Below are 16,121 nucleotides of genomic sequence, written 5' to 3'. Positions count from 1 at the left end.
ATATAATAAATATTGGAAAGTAGAGAAAAAAACAAATACAACAAACCTACTGCTGGCCACTTTCTCTCTAGTGCTGCCATGCTGTCATTAGCAGCAGTGGCCCCTTCTACCAAACAGGAAGAAAATGAGTGAGTAGAGAGGAAAAGTATATTTAATATAATATATTTAATAGCAATATAATAGCAGTATTATAGCAATATTTAATAGAAATATAATAATATTTAATAGCAACTCCTTGGTAGAGAAATTAAATAAGCTCACTTGTATCATCACAAGACTAGTAAGCAGCTGATGTTTAAACTGCTGGGTTTTCTAATTCTAAAGCCCATATTATACCATAATGCCCTAAAATCAGAGAATTAGTAATATCATCCGACCTAAAAGAAAAAGCTTCTTAGTTAATAAATTAAGATGACATCACAAACTGTGCTACTAAAAGAAATGCTGAATTAATCTTTAAAGAAATATATTCCCAGTTATGGAAATTATATTTTCTTTGGTTTTACTAAATATTAAATAATGAACTATCCAAGTGGAAAGGAGGAAACCAATGTATTCCTCCCCCTCTTAAACACAAATACTCTTAAAAGCAAGGTAAAAAAAAAAAAACATTTTGAATAGGGAAAAACTGAAATTGAAGACCTCTAAAATCTCAGGCTCTCTTATCCATTCTTCTGTAGTAACAAGACTTCAGAAGAATAACCTGGTTATTTAAAAAACATATACCCTATTTCAATCTATTTATATCATAAATATGTGGGATGCTCATGTGCATATTATTTATGACTTCACCTATTTACACAGAGGACTATGCTGGATTATGTACCTTCTGTTTTCCTCTTTACTTTTCAAGAGGGAACATTAAAATACTAAATGCTGAAACATGAGACTTTCTGCTTTTTAAAATAACCATCAAGAATTTGCACTGAAATACTATACTTCATGCTTTAGCTATCACAGTAAAAAAAAATTAACACCAAATAAATATTAAAGAACAGTTTACTGCCAGGTTTTACTGAGGGAGGAGGGGACTCCCATAGTTCTTTTTAAAGCTTCTACTTTTAGAATATTCTGGATACTCAAAGATCAAGTTAGATACTATAACCGGATACCTAAAACATTTTAAAAACAGTACAGACAGAAAAACTGCTGAAGTCCAAACACAAGCTGCCTGCTTACGACATGAAAACCACAGAAAATGTATTAACGTTCAAAAACACCACTTCAGTTGTTCATTCCCCACATATGACAAGAGAAAAGCACCTCTAGCTGATGTAACTCTAACTGAAATTCTAATTGTTTTAAGATGTAAGAAAATTAAAGTGGATCTAGTCTTTTCTAAGGCAAAAGCTATTCTTCCACCATACTACTAACAAATTCTTTGATCCATTCTGATTGATGTTGGCCTTCAATTCCAGTAATAGTTTAGTCCATAGGGATGGAGAATTGGGAGTCCAAAATTTAACCACCCCTGATGTTTTCCTATTACTGAACACTGTTGATTAATATGGCTCGATATTCTTGTAATCTTAACTCAAAACTTTAGGCTGTGTTTGTACTATTTACAGATATAGTAGAAAGATAAAAAGATATAAAAAGTATATTTTCAGTTTTTTTGCAGAGGACAATGGGGAACAAATTAAACACTGAACATATTCTGCACGTAGAAATGACTAAGAATAAACCTCTAACATTCATGAACAATTAACAGAAAACCTTTATCTTAAAAATTACGAAGACAAAAATGGTTGTACAGACTCCTGACAATCTCCCAGATTCAATCAAGACTTTAAAGTATCCTGTACTTATTATACTTCCCCAACACATGGTAAAAATAGTTAGAGTCATCAAGTTTTCTTTCTTAGGTAGGAAACTTATGCATGGCAGAACACTTTTCATAATTTTTTTTTTTTTTTTTTAGTGATTCTGTATGATTTGATTGTGTCATTAATCCAAGGTACTACACCAAACCCAATGTGTTCTTCTCTAAATACCCTTTGTAAAGCTACTATTTTCTGTTAATAATAATTTTCTCAGGCTCTGCCACATTCACTACCAGTACTGGAGGTTGGCTTTCTTGATTTGTTGCTCACAAAGAAATTAAGTTACAACAGCCCCAGAGCTGTAACATAACAAGGCCGAGCTGCCCAGTGGATGCCAATGAAAGGCTTGGCTAAGTGACTTGTCCCCACAGCTGCAAATCAGATTTGGATCATAATAAAATTGTACATTATTTCCTGTTAACAAATCTAGATCTGTTTTACAAAGTCAAAACTGAACAAAAATCTACTACGTTTTATTTATTTATTTATTTATTTAATTTTTTTTTTAACATTTATTTATTTTTGAGACAGAGAGAGACAGAGCATGAACGGGGGGAGGGTCAGAGAGAGGGAGACACAGAATCTGAAACAGGCTCCAGGCTCTGAGCTGTCAGCACAGAGCCCGACGCAGGGCTCGAACTCACGAACTGTGAGATCGTGACCTGAGCCGAAGTCGGATGCTTAACCGACTGAGCCACCCAGGCGCCCCAAAAATCTACTACATTTTAGAAAGGAGGATGGTTACACAGTAGGAAATGTAATACAAAAAAATATTTAAGAACTTTTATCAGTAACTGACATTAACTGATTTATCACATATTTTCTAATCTCTAAATATACCCATTACAGATTATTAGTACTCCAAATGATATCATTATCTAAAGATTTCAAGCTTAAAACCTAGCATTCCAAATCCATATAATTTCAAATTGTGCGTTAAATAAATAGTTGGTCCCTTGCTTAAGGAAGAGTTTACCTAACATTCCAGGAAAATTTCCAGTACTGACTCAATATCAGTTTACATGAGCCCAAGCTAACAACTTACATCTAAAATATCTGAGATTTCTAACAACTGATATGTTTATCACTTAAGTATAATAAAGCTGTTCTAAAATGCAACTAGCAGAAGTAATGTCTTATGAACTTTGTTCCAAAAAACAAAAAAAAACCCACAGAATATCATTATTTTGCGGTTTATGTAGAATTCAGGGTTAGGAAAGGTTACATAAAATCAGTAAGCCTGAAAGAAGTCAATACTCCAAGTTTAGTTTCTCATGCCAAACTATGTGCCAGATTAGAATGTATACATAAATTGATCACTAAAAGATACAAACTTATGGAAGCAATGACTAAAATACTTTTCTATATAAAAGTTTATATGTTAAATGTTTATAGTCCAACATAAAGTCTTCAGGGAAAGATTAGAAGCCACACATAATTATTCCAACGACTCAAAAAATTAAGAATTGATCCAAAACAAAAATACTTAAACCAGGATGGTAGTTGGATTTCTGCCCCTCGAAGTCTGTCATTGAATTCTTTTTTCCAAAAGTTACCGACCTCTTGATCACTATTAAGTGTGACTTAAACTGGCAATTTTTCAAGGAAAGAGTTTTAGCAATTTATGTAACAGATGTGCAAAAAAAATTACATGAATGAGATAAGCCAAGAAAAACATCCTGATGTCCACAACTAAATTATGACCTGTGGGAGGAAGAAACTATAAAATTATTTCCCCTTCCTTACAACTTCAGTGGTTAGCAATACGAAATAAAATAACCTGTTTGATAGCAACCCATTTCCAAACATTTAAAATGGGCCTGGGCTCTAGGAACTGTTCCAAACACAAGCCCACCCTAAAGGAAAATACTGCAAATTTATGTATTTTCATAATCTGCTTCATCTTTTATGGCTATTTTGTAGGAAAGCAAAGTAATATGTACATTAATTGACCAATAATTAGAGATTAATATGGCCTGAATTTTGTCGCGGACTCCTGGACAAATCAACCACTCTGTGTCTCAAGTTTCCTCATCTGAAAGACAGTTCCTATGTATAACAGAGATTAAATGAAATGGTTAAGGGTACCATTTAGCACACATGGTCATTTTTCTGCCAATATTTATTTTTAGTTTGAAGATATTCTTTATATGGTCCCTTAGAGTAAACTAATTCTTATTACTTACATCTCATTCATTGTTGCAGAACTTTACAGTCATGGTAACTAGCAGCCTATCTGACCCAAAGCATATAGATACTGAAATGAAGATCTTGAAAATGTTAAGTATATAGGCAAGGCAAAAACAGTTATTATTAAGAAGCGGCCAAAGACCTGGAAATGAGTATTACTAAGAAATTAGTAACACTAATAATACTAATAATATAATATTACAGTAGTAATACTATTAATGCAAGCCCTGGCAGAGAACAACTATTTTATGCTTAACAGAGTTATTTTGAAGTTTATTCTTACTAATCTTGAGCTACAGTTTTATTTTACATAAAGTAGCAATTTCTTTTTTAGTGGTAACCTGACATCATCTGATCAAATAAATAAAAAGTCCCTTTTTTTAGATTCACTAAACTCATTCACATCTACTGATGGAGTTGCACATCCCAAAGCAAAATTAAAGCAAAAACAAAGACTTTTAAGCTATTATAAGAAGGGAAATTATCTAGCATTATCAGAAACTGCAGAATTCTGAGCTTTCAAAATGTCCAAAACAAGGTCATATAATTCATTCCATGAGGTGGCTGTCTGAAGAAAGCATTTTAGAAGGGCCACAATACCTGGTTTCTATATCCTGCTTCCTTTGCAAGAGCACAAATCATTAAACGAAGAAATGTCTGGATGTTCATGGATCTTGATCGTTTATGTAGAAACCCTTCTACTCTCCCTCTACCATAGGTGCTGCTGCTACCATGAGCTGGGTAGCAGATGACAAGCTTAAAAAAAGCTGTCCCAACCACTGGCTAGTACCATGATGCTAAAGAGTTATTTTTTTTTCCAGAGAAATTTTCTGGTGCCAATTAAGATTTGGGGAAGGGATGTTCTATGGCTGGCAAAAGAAGGTATTTGTTATGTGGTTCAGGAAAGTAAGATAAGTTGTTTCTAAAACGTGGCAGCAATGGTACATGGGACAATATAGCAATCAAACAGGCAGACGCTACACACTAGAAAATTCTTTTCCTTTCACTGCCATAGAAAAACAGCCCCCACAACACAAATCTGATGAACAGTAACTACTATCAACTATATAAAAACACATGTACATGTGGACAAAATCTAGAAGGAAAAAAAAAACGTGAAAAAATGTATGTGGACGGGGACACATTAGTTTACAATTTTATTTATACGATGAAAAAAAATCGATCACTTTTAAAGAAAAGAAAAACAGCACTTGTGTATAAAACTTCTCTTCACTTGTTAGGGCAGTGGCCCATGGCTGAGCTGATTTAATTCTGCTGAGGATCAGTTTCCACTCTCTTGGCTCAGCAGCCTCTTTATGTTATATCAGTGCCCTATCTGCACAGATAAAAGCTTTCTGAAGACCCGCTTTGGATAAAGGACCAGGGGTAAGGGTGTCAAGTTGCCTTCTTCTCTTGGCTAGCTGCAAAACAGTGTTGGAGACTATTCCGTAGGAATGCTAGCCCCAACCCAATTCTATTTTCTACTTCCAGCTGATTTTTTCTTTATCCTCTATCTCTGTAATTTTTAAGATTTCCATTTTTACTTTCTTCTAAAACAGTACTCTAGTATTTTGTGAAACATGGTAAGATTTTGGAGATGTTACGTAAAACTAAGGCAATTTTATTACTACAGCACTTCTCAGAGACTATATTCTAACATGCTTTGAGAATCTCAAAGAGGGGATCATATTAAACATAGCTAAAATTTTGGTGATAACATTCCTTCTCCCTGGAGCATTTTCTAAGTGTTCCAAAAAACCCACTTTGGGGTTTTTACACTATTTTTTAAAACTTCCCTTAATATTAGACTCACAAAAATGTCTATACCTTTCATCTTACCACTCTTGTTTTTAGTATCTGTTATTTCTTATTCTTTTTTAATGGATAGCTTTTCCTTTTAACCTTTTATGTTTTTAAATTCTTATCTGATGGCTGGTTTTAGGCCTTTTATCTTGCTTTACATCTCACTTATTTTTAACCTATTAAAAAAAAAACCTTGATTGATCTTTACTGTTGATTTCAGTTTCCTATCTTGTTTATTTTAAGTCTCATCAGTATTACTTTTGGGCCCTTTTTTTCCACTGAGTTTTTAAAAACTTTTAAACTTTATTCCAACCTCTTCAAAGTTCTCTATTTTTAGCTTTAAGTTCTCAATCCTCATTTAATAACGTCTTTCCTTTTTTCTTGCATGTTTTACTTATTTTACATTTTATAACACATCACTGAATGAACAGAAACAGCACAAAGAGCTCAAGAAAAGAGAGGCATTGGCTCTTCTCACAGTCCCTAACTCTCACACTTACTGCTGTTTTTCTGGCCCTCCCGATGCAGGGGTAACATTTTTCACAAGGATCAATGAAACACGTATATGAGATACTCAAAATGAGATTAGCTTTATTAAGTCCCAAGGGGTGATAAAATTCTTCTTCTTCCAGATTAGAGATGCTTTTTAACAATAAAATTATTAGTTTTCATGTATTTGAGAAGGAGCAACATTCAGGCGGCTTCACGATTTCTCAGGGTGAAACATGATCTGCAGGGTACATGGTAAGGCCAGGCAGGCTGCATGCAGGTGCTGGGTGTTTGGAGTCATCTTTGGGAGCCTTTTCCCTCAGAGACTACATCTCTAGTCTAGGCTCCAACATTTAACAATGTCTCCATTTGGGGTGTGTTCTCCACTTATCCTTCAAACCGTGACTAGATTCAGCTTCCTAATATATTTACCGTTGGCCACGTGGTCCACCACAAATTCATCACCACCTTCCCCAAGTATTTTCCTCTTTGTGTTATCAGTGGACAGTACCATCCAGAGTTGCGGCTTCAACATCATAATTCATTACTTCCCTCCCCTCCTATTTAGCATTAAAAGTCCATTTTCCTGGACTTTTCTACCTACAGCGGTTCCTAAGTGTCTCTAATATGTCCATCTACTTCTCCCTACCCACGTTGCCACTACCTCAGCGCAGGGTCACGACCATTTCCCACCCAGATTATTGCCAACAATCTTATAACTAGTGTCTCTGCTTTTCCTCTATCTCCCACCAGACCAGAGCCAAAGTGAACTCTTGCTGAAATACAAATCCTATGTAACTGAGCCCCCATTTTTTAAATCCAACAAAGGCTTCCGTTGGAAGCCTTCAAGATGAAGTCCAAATTCCTTAACATGACAAAAAGTCTTTCATGTGGGATATCAATTTATTCTTTCAGTCCCATCACCATCATTCTCACCTCAAGGCCTTTGCATGAATTGTTTCCTGTCTGTAAGTCCTCTACCCACCCAGCCCTGTCACCAGCCTCACTTCACCTTATCATCAGGGTTTAGTTTAAATGCCACTTCCTCCAAGAAACCTTCCTTTAACTCTGGGGATCTGCCTATATGCTCTTCATAGCACCCTGCTCTTTATCTTGAACTAAAACTAAAACTAGTGTACTATAACAGGCACATTTGTTTTCTTGTCTCCCCCTTTGGACTGAAAACATCCAGAGGACACAAGTTGTCTCTATCTTTATTTTTAATTTTTAGTTTATTTATTTTGAGAGAGAGACAGCATGAGCAGCAGAGGGGCAGAGAGAGAGAGAGAGGGAGAGAGAGAAGGGGAGAGAGAGAGAGAGAGAGAGGGAGGGAGAGAGGGAGGCAGGGAGGGAAGGAGGGAGGGAAAGAAAGAAAGAAAGAAAGAAAGAAAGAAAGAAAGAAAGAAAGAAACAAACAAACAAACAAACAGACAGTATCCCAAGCAGTCTTGTGTTGTCAACACAGAGCCTGACGCGGAGCTCGATCTCACAAACTGTGAGATCATAATCTGAGCCGAAATCAAGAGTCAGACACTTAACTGACTGAGCCAGCCAGGCACCCCTGTCTCTCACTTTAAAGATCCCCAGTGCCTGTAACAGACTTGGTGATAGCAGATGTTCCATAATATTTATTAAGTAATTGAGCAAATAGGTTAAATAGCTTCTTCCCTTTGACTCAAAAAGTTCTGGTGTTCAGGACCTACCTGATCTGGCTTCAATCTACCTGCCTAGCCTTTCTTCCCACTGCTTCTGTTTTATTTCCTTTATGGGATAACAACTGAAATTTAAACATGCCCTTTCTTACCTCAGTAACTGTTCACTCCCAGAATTATCTCCTTTCAGTAAAACTCAAACCTAGTTTTTAACAAAGATGCAAAAGTAAAGTCCTCCTGATTCCTGCCAACCCATAACCTCCCCTTCCTATGGTAAAATAAACATTACATTTATAACTTTTATGAATTATATTGTACCCTATGTAATAGCTATGTATGAACATATCTTAATTCCCCCTTAAAACACTGTAAGTTTTTAAAAAACAAGTATAGTTGATATTCCTTATTTGAGGATTCTGTATTTGTGAATGTGCTCACTAAAATGAGTACTACTAAAATTTTAGCATTACTAAAATTTTGTAAGACTAAAATCAATATTCAGCACTTTCATGGTCATTTGTGAATATGTGCAGAGCAGTGAAAGATTTGACTCATCTGTTGGGCACATTCTCAGGTGAGGCCAAAAGGCGATGTTCTGCCTTTAGTTCTCATGCCATAAACAAGTGTCTGTTCCCTGGTTTATGCAATGCCATTATTTTTCACATCTTTGTGCTTTTTGTTGGTGATTTCGCTGTTTAATGATCTCTAAGCCTGGTGCTGAAGTGCTGTCTAGAGTTTCTATGTGTAAGTATGCTGTAATGTGCCTTACAGAAAAAATACCTGTCAGATAAGCTTTGTAACGTGTTGTTGGGCCCTGAGCTCAGTGTCACTGAAAACAGTATGTGTATTGAGACATCTTCATACAGAAACAGACACAAAACATGGTTATGCACTGACTGGATGATGAAATGTGACTAGAGGCCCAGAGGAATCTAACCTGGGAACAATGGTTCGGCATTTGCTAATTCAGTTTTTGTGGTGACTCTGGTAGAACCTATGCACGTCAAATAACAAGAACTGACTATAGCATATACTATGCATTTTTATTCCCCTCTTAGTACCTAACCATGAATGTCTCATATAAAATGGGTATTTAATAACTGACCAGTGAATACACAAATGAAATCTATAATCTCTTGGTAAGAGAGAGGGTGATGGAAGACAAAGACAAAAACAAACAAACAAAGAAACAAACAAACGGAGATTAAGATACGAATAGAGGGGGCTAAAATAAACAATCTCTGACCAACAAATATACAAAGAGAATGACGTGAGAAATATCACTTTCTCAAAAAATTTTTAAAAAGGCCATCATGGTGGGGCACCTGGCTGTCTCAGTCAGTAGAGCTTGCGACTGGATCTCAAGAGTCGTGAGTTCAAGCCACATGTTGGGTGTGGAGCCTACTTAAAAAAAAAAAAAGAAAAGAAAAGAAATGAGGCTATCCTGGAATAAAGTTTCAATCTCAGGTCTTCTGAAGGCATGGCCATAAAGACTTGTTAATTTGCTATATCCCCTAAAGTTAACTTAGTAACCCCTAGCAAAGACTTAAAATGTTAAGACATGTTGGCAGAATTCTATGTCCACAGAAACATGTGTAGAGCTAAAACATTGAAATCAAAGGCTAAAAAAATACTTCAAAAACTTTAAATCTCTTACTTATGCTCACTGTCAACTATCGATTTAGGAGTCATCAAGGGTGACTACAGATACTGTACTTCTCATATAAACAGCCCTCATTTTGCATGGTGCCCTGTTAACTGAAACTGGTACATACTGGAACCATGTCTTTGCTTTGCACAATCTGTTACTAAAGAAGAGCTGTGCAAAAGAGTTAGGCCTTACCTAACTCTATGGCCCAGGCAAGGTCCTAAGCCCTTTATAAACAATTCATCTGATCTATCAACTTTATGAGGCAGTTAACATCACCATTCCCATTCACAGATAAGGAAACCGAGGCACAAAGAGGTTAAGTATCTTGCTTTAATACAACTATTAAGTGGTATGCTTAGGATTTCAACCTAGGTAGTCTGAATCCACAAATGAAGTTCAGAGATTCTGATCCTAACCTCTTATGATAAAATCACAATTTTAACCACTGCCTCTTTCTACTTGTTCCCCTCTGATTCATTATCCAACTCGGCACCAAGAGTAGCTACATAAGTGGAATCATTTCACGTTCTTGCTTATCAAAATTCCTCACCAGCTTTTTATTATACTTAAAATAAGTCCAAATTCCATGCAGTGGCCAAACATTCCCTGAGACTACCTTCTTCCATGTTCTTGCCACACTGTTCTCTTTCTCACCAGCTCTTTCTCCACTTTGCTTGCTCCACAGCATCTTCTCTCTGGGATACTTTCCTTTACTCTCTGTGCTATACTTTAAAATCTTTTAAGTCTTAACATAAATGCCATGTCCTCAGAAAGGTCTCCTTCTCCAATCCTACTTAAAACAGTCCCTCCCATTCATCATTCTACTTCAGTCCCTTTCCTTCATAACACTTAAAAAATGTAATTATTTTATTTATTTGTTTTTATTTGTCTCTCCCCACCAAAACTTGTTTATAACTACACTTCGAGTATCTTAAAGAGTTCTAAATAATCAATAAATATTCGTGAAAAAAATAAACTAGGTCATCCTGTGGCTTCCTGCAATCCTTAGTACAACACCTCATCCTCTGTCATTTGGCCATCTCACATGAGAAGCATGCCTATAATTTCAGTCTTTTTATCAGAGATTATATAAACATTAAGAATACATTTTAATTCATTCACTAGAAGAGGATTACCATCATATATTATAAAAAAAAAAAACAAAACAAAAAACACCTCTATCTGAAAAAATGTTATCAGTCTAAAAGGAGTGTGCGTATGTTATTTTCAAATTACTCCTCATAAATTCCAACATGGCCAAAGGGATACTACCTATGTTGAAATCAAACACCAATGTTGCATCTCCATTAATTTTCTCAAACTCTTCTACTCTCAATGTGCCAATTACTTGTATTTGTTTTAATTATTTAAACTTGTGTAATTTTGCTGCTTCTTCACACACACAATGTTTTTTGTAATTGTTGGAAAAATGCCACTCTCAACTATAGCCATTTTTTTCCAATTTAAGTCAAAAGGATTTCATATTCCAAATGAGTTATGTATTTGGTTTGCAGATAAAGTAAGCATAAGTCTATACTTAAGATATACATCCTAAGATTATCTACAGAAAATTAATCCTCAATACTTATTTCTACAAATGTCACACAGACATTTTACACTTGTTTGCTAAATTAAGTGCCAACATCTAGCATTCTAATTAGAATAGTGCTGCCATAATTGAGACTTAAATTACTCAGTAATCAGCATCTAGCATAAACAATTCAAAATCCAAACAAGTTATCACAGGAGAGAAGTATATGAATTACAGGTAGATGGCTGTAACAGGGAATACCACTGGAAGAATACATTCTACGGGAGCATTTTATTGACATAATCAGATTATCTACAATATATACACTTGTAAAGCACATGCTGTGATTTTTGTCTTTTCATACTTCATTGATTTATGGAAAGCAAATTACATTGCTGTAAGTGGGAAAAGCATGGAGAGAACAGCAATTCCGTTAAAGTTTCAATTTGAAAATAAAACCTTAATTATCCAAAAGAAAATCACCACCACACTTCAAAAAACCTTTGTCCCATGTGCCAACTCTTTGTACTATAGGTGTTTCTACATACTAAGAAATTCTAGCAACATCTTAATTACAACAAAAATCTCTATATATAATCTACGATATAATCTTCATTCTAAAAATCTGCCTCACCACTAAAAGTAATCAAAACCAAGGGTCCTTGGAGAAATGGCTCATTCCATGGATGAGGGAGTAAAAGTACAGAAAAAGGTTCACACATCTTGTGCCAGAAAGTGAGAAAATGCTTAAAAAAAGTGCCAAAAGGACATAAGCCAACTTTACAAGGCTCCTGTTGACCAAATCTGTGACAATTTGAGTACTGAAATAAATAAGGACAGTAGGGATTACAAGGCACTGAATAAAATGAAAATCCACAAAGGAGGGATATACAGAGGGGGGAAAATGAGAGCTCTTCCTTACAGTAAACTGGTAATTATATATTGAAGGATGGATCGTGGGGGAAGGTGGTTGAAGAGGGAGGAGTCATCATTTTTAACTATCACATCAAGGAAGAAGCATCAGTAGATGCTAAATTGGGGAGGGGAGGGGGGACGGAGTCTGATGAGGAGAGATATTAAAGTATCTCCCCACAGACTATTTATTAGTTGCAACGAGAAAAACAACTACATAATGGAGAAACCAGACAACGCCTTTAACTGAGTGCTCAAAATTAAAAGCGCATACACACCTTGTTTTCCTCCTGAAAAGGACATGTTATTACTTAATGTAATATCCCAGCTCAGAATACATACCTGAGGAAACACCAGCTAACCTTAAATTGAGGAATATTCTATAAAATAACCGGCCTATTATGTTCAAAAATACCAACATCATGAAAGGCAAAGAAAGATTAAAGAACTCTTCATTAAAGGAGACTTAAAGAGTCATGACAATTAAATACATGATTCTGGACAGAACTGTGCACTGGAATGAGACAACTGACACAATTAGAATATGGACTACAAAGAGATAAAATTACTGTTTCAATGTTAAGTTTTCTGAATCTAATATCCATACTATGGCCATGTGAGAGAATCATCTTTGTTCTTAGGAAATGCACACTGAACTCTGGAGGCAAAGGGGGCATGTAACCTACTTTTAAAGGGATCAGGAAAGTGTGTGTGTGAGTGAGTGTGTGTGCATGCGCATGCAGAGTGGAAGAGGAAGAGCGGATGTCGAGCAAATATGGCAAAATCTTAAAAATTGGTGAATGTGGGTAAAGGATATACAGGTGTTTTCCTTACTATTGTTAAAATTTAAATTTCAGAATAAAAGTTTATTTAAAAATCTGCCTAATTGCACAATATTGTGAATATACTAAATGTCACAGAATTCAGCATTTTAAAATGGTTAATGTTGTGTGACTCTTACCTCAATCATTTTTTTTTTTTTTAATTTATCTCTCTAGGTAACATACACAACTTGGAACGAAGTCAAACTTCATGAAAATCATTGGTTGGGCTTATTTCCTTTTCATTTTGAGCTATCATTTTCTTGATTCTACAATTTGGAGATCATATATTTCAGTCTTGAACTAGGCAAGAACTAGCTTTCTCAAGCCCAATCACTCTTCCATTAAAGCATCAAAGAGTTTAGATACAGTGTCCATTATGCTTTTAGATACAAAATGCATTAAGTTTAATTGTTAAAGTTTATGAGAGTTAAAACACATAATGAAATTGAGGCTTACCAGATCTTTATAATTAATGTCATTTTATATTTAAGTTATAGTGAAGGAACAATTAGTAATGTAACTTACACAAATTTTATCCTTTAGGTAAACCAAACACCACATCTCCTGTGTCAAACCATGTTAGCATGTCAAGCAGTCTTAAGTATTGATATGAGTAAAAAATCCTCACAGTGAAACATTTTACTCAACTAATAAATAGGACAAAAACACCCTCAATGAAACTCTCAGGACTGTTCTAATTCCAAAGTTTCCACGTATCACAGTAACCTATTACCATATTTAATGGCAAGTTAATAAAAGCTAGCAAAATGTTATATTTAGATACAATAGTGATAGAACATTCATGACTCTAAATAACTAGGACGCCCATTCCCACTTGCTAGAAAAACTTTTAGTCAAATATTTAGCATAAAATGTTTATTGGAAAGTTGTGGAAATACCAGTGATTACAAATTCAATTGTATATCCTGTGGTACACATTATCAATTCAGGTACAAGTTCCTCAAGTGCAATTTCTAATGAATTTTAAAAATCTAAGCTTCCAAGGTAATAAAATTTAAAAGCCTAATCTCTCAAGGTCCTCTTTTTTTTTTTTTTTTTAAAGTATGGAATATTATTCCTATTCAACAACCAAAACCACTCCTACTCTATTTAAAGAAGCTTTAGACTTGCATTGTTTTGTGTGTTAATGGTGAAACAAATCTTTCCCTATTGATGACAGTTGTTTAAGGCCTCTTACACAAGTTAGTTAGTAAATCAAAAATTTTTTTTATAAAGAAAGGACAACGTGATCTTTTTCTTGTCAGGAGCTATCATATGGTTTCACAAACAGATCAAATATCTAAGGTGTTTAAAAATAAGTATAGTGTTAAGAATTTTATTTGTGTTCTAACTTTTTACAGGTATGGATAGAATAGCCACTAAAATACTTTTAATAGTAAAATTTTACTGTTAAAGGGGTTTAAAAGTTTGTTAAAAAATTTCTGCCAACTTCTAAATTTCTATTAACTGGAACTAATCTAAGGAATTGTTACTCTACTTAATTCTAATAGAACAGTCTTTGTTCATCTCTATCTTTTAATTTTGGGTTATCACTTTTTAAAGCTGTCTCACAATGACAAAACTAAATAAACAAAATGAAAGCAATAAACAAGAATGTATTGAGAACTCACTGGTAACATTTCCACAATACATTAACTCATTTAATTCTCTTAACAGTCCTGGAAAGTTGACCTTATCCTGTTTTATACAGCAGAAGTGGACAAAATCTCTTAATTCATCAGGTCTCCCCTTCAATACCCCTTCCACCACTGATTTAAAAATAAAATTGAGGGGCACCTGCGTGACTCAGTCGGTTAAGTGTCCACCTTCACTTCGCATCATGATCTCACGGTTCGTGGGTTTGGGCCCTGAGGCGGGCTCTGTGCTGACAACTCGGAGCCTGGAGCCTGCTTCGGATTCTAGGTCTCCCTCTCTCTCTCTGCTCCTCCCCTGCTCATTCTCTCTCAAAAATAAATAAACATTAAAAGAATTTTTTAAATAAATAAATAAAGTTGAAATCCAAAGCAATCTGCTCAACTTGGACACACTCAAGACCATTTATTTTTTTCAAATATGTGGCACCCTACTTCTGCTTAAAATACCCTATTAAGATAATTTTATTAAACATATTGCCTAACTCCTTCAGGAAAAAAATCTAAAAGGAAGTACTGAAATTAGTTAACCTTAAAAAAAGAAAAAGCATAAAACTCTTCTGACAGAATGATAAATTGATGAGATAGATATTCTGCACTGGGACAACATGTGAAAATTACATCTTTGTAGACACAAATGCCTGATATTTACAGTGTGATTACATGACTAACAGATTTTTTTTTCTATCTAAGTTCGGAAACACTGCCAAATATCAAACACTAACCAAAAGTATGTAACTAAAAAATCCTATCAACAATGCTAAAATGAGAAATCCTGCACCTACCTCAACAATAAAACTACCTCCATATGATGTCAAATACTTTGATATTTCATTTAAGTTAATAGTTTTTCATTTTCATCCTTGATTGATTAAACATGGATTTATCCAAATGTACTTCCAAATCCTGAAAACTAGATTCAACTTTTCTGATATAAAGGAAATTACTTCTAGAACCTATCAAAATTTTGAGACCTTTATAATTTATTCCCCCTCAAGCTCTAAAAAAAACCCAAGTAACTATACTTCAAATTATTTAATTTGGACTATTTGATTGGAATAGAAAGGGGACTTCCTTTTGCAATGGGACATCTTCTCAGAGTATTCACTGATGTCACCCTATGTTCACAACCATCTGGGTGCAGGTTCTTATCAGTGAATCTACATCATTATTTCACCTGTTTCAGATTTTGCACTTCATGTTTGATACCTTATTCAGCCTCATCTTCCTTTCAGGTAAATATGTTTTAAAAAAAAAAAAAACGGGGGCAGGGGGCGCCTGGGTGGCTCAGTTGGTTAAGCGTCTGACTTCGGCTCAGGTCATGATCTTCCTAGTAGGTTGGAGCCCTGCCTTGGGTTCTGTGCCGACAACTCAGAGCCTGGAGCCTACTTCAGATTCTGTGTCTCCCTCTCTCTGCTCCTCCCCTGCTCACACACTCTCTCTCTCTCTCTCAAAAATAAACACTTAAAAAAAAGTGTCTCAGGATGTATCTCTTTCATGAATTTTTGCTCAGTCCTGTTCTTTTTATTCTCTGAATTTCAAAAATATTTACATCCTGTACCCTAAATTCAGATATCATACCATCCATCTTGTA

At 35.0% G+C, this 16,121-nt stretch overlaps 1 protein-coding gene across 2 annotated transcripts in view; it reads right to left on the bottom strand.

Annotated features, from left to right (window-relative positions):
* CLINT1 (clathrin interactor 1) overlaps window positions 1-16,121 on the bottom strand; it is a 58,973-nt gene that overhangs the window by 33,566 nt on the left and 9,286 nt on the right. The gene's annotated exons all lie outside the window — the stretch shown is intronic.

This window comes from Lynx canadensis, chromosome A1 (assembly GCF_007474595.2).
Source record: "Lynx canadensis isolate LIC74 chromosome A1, mLynCan4.pri.v2, whole genome shotgun sequence".
Taxonomy (NCBI): domain Eukaryota; kingdom Metazoa; phylum Chordata; class Mammalia; order Carnivora; family Felidae; genus Lynx; species Lynx canadensis.
This window is presented reverse-complemented; position numbering and strand designations above follow the sequence as displayed.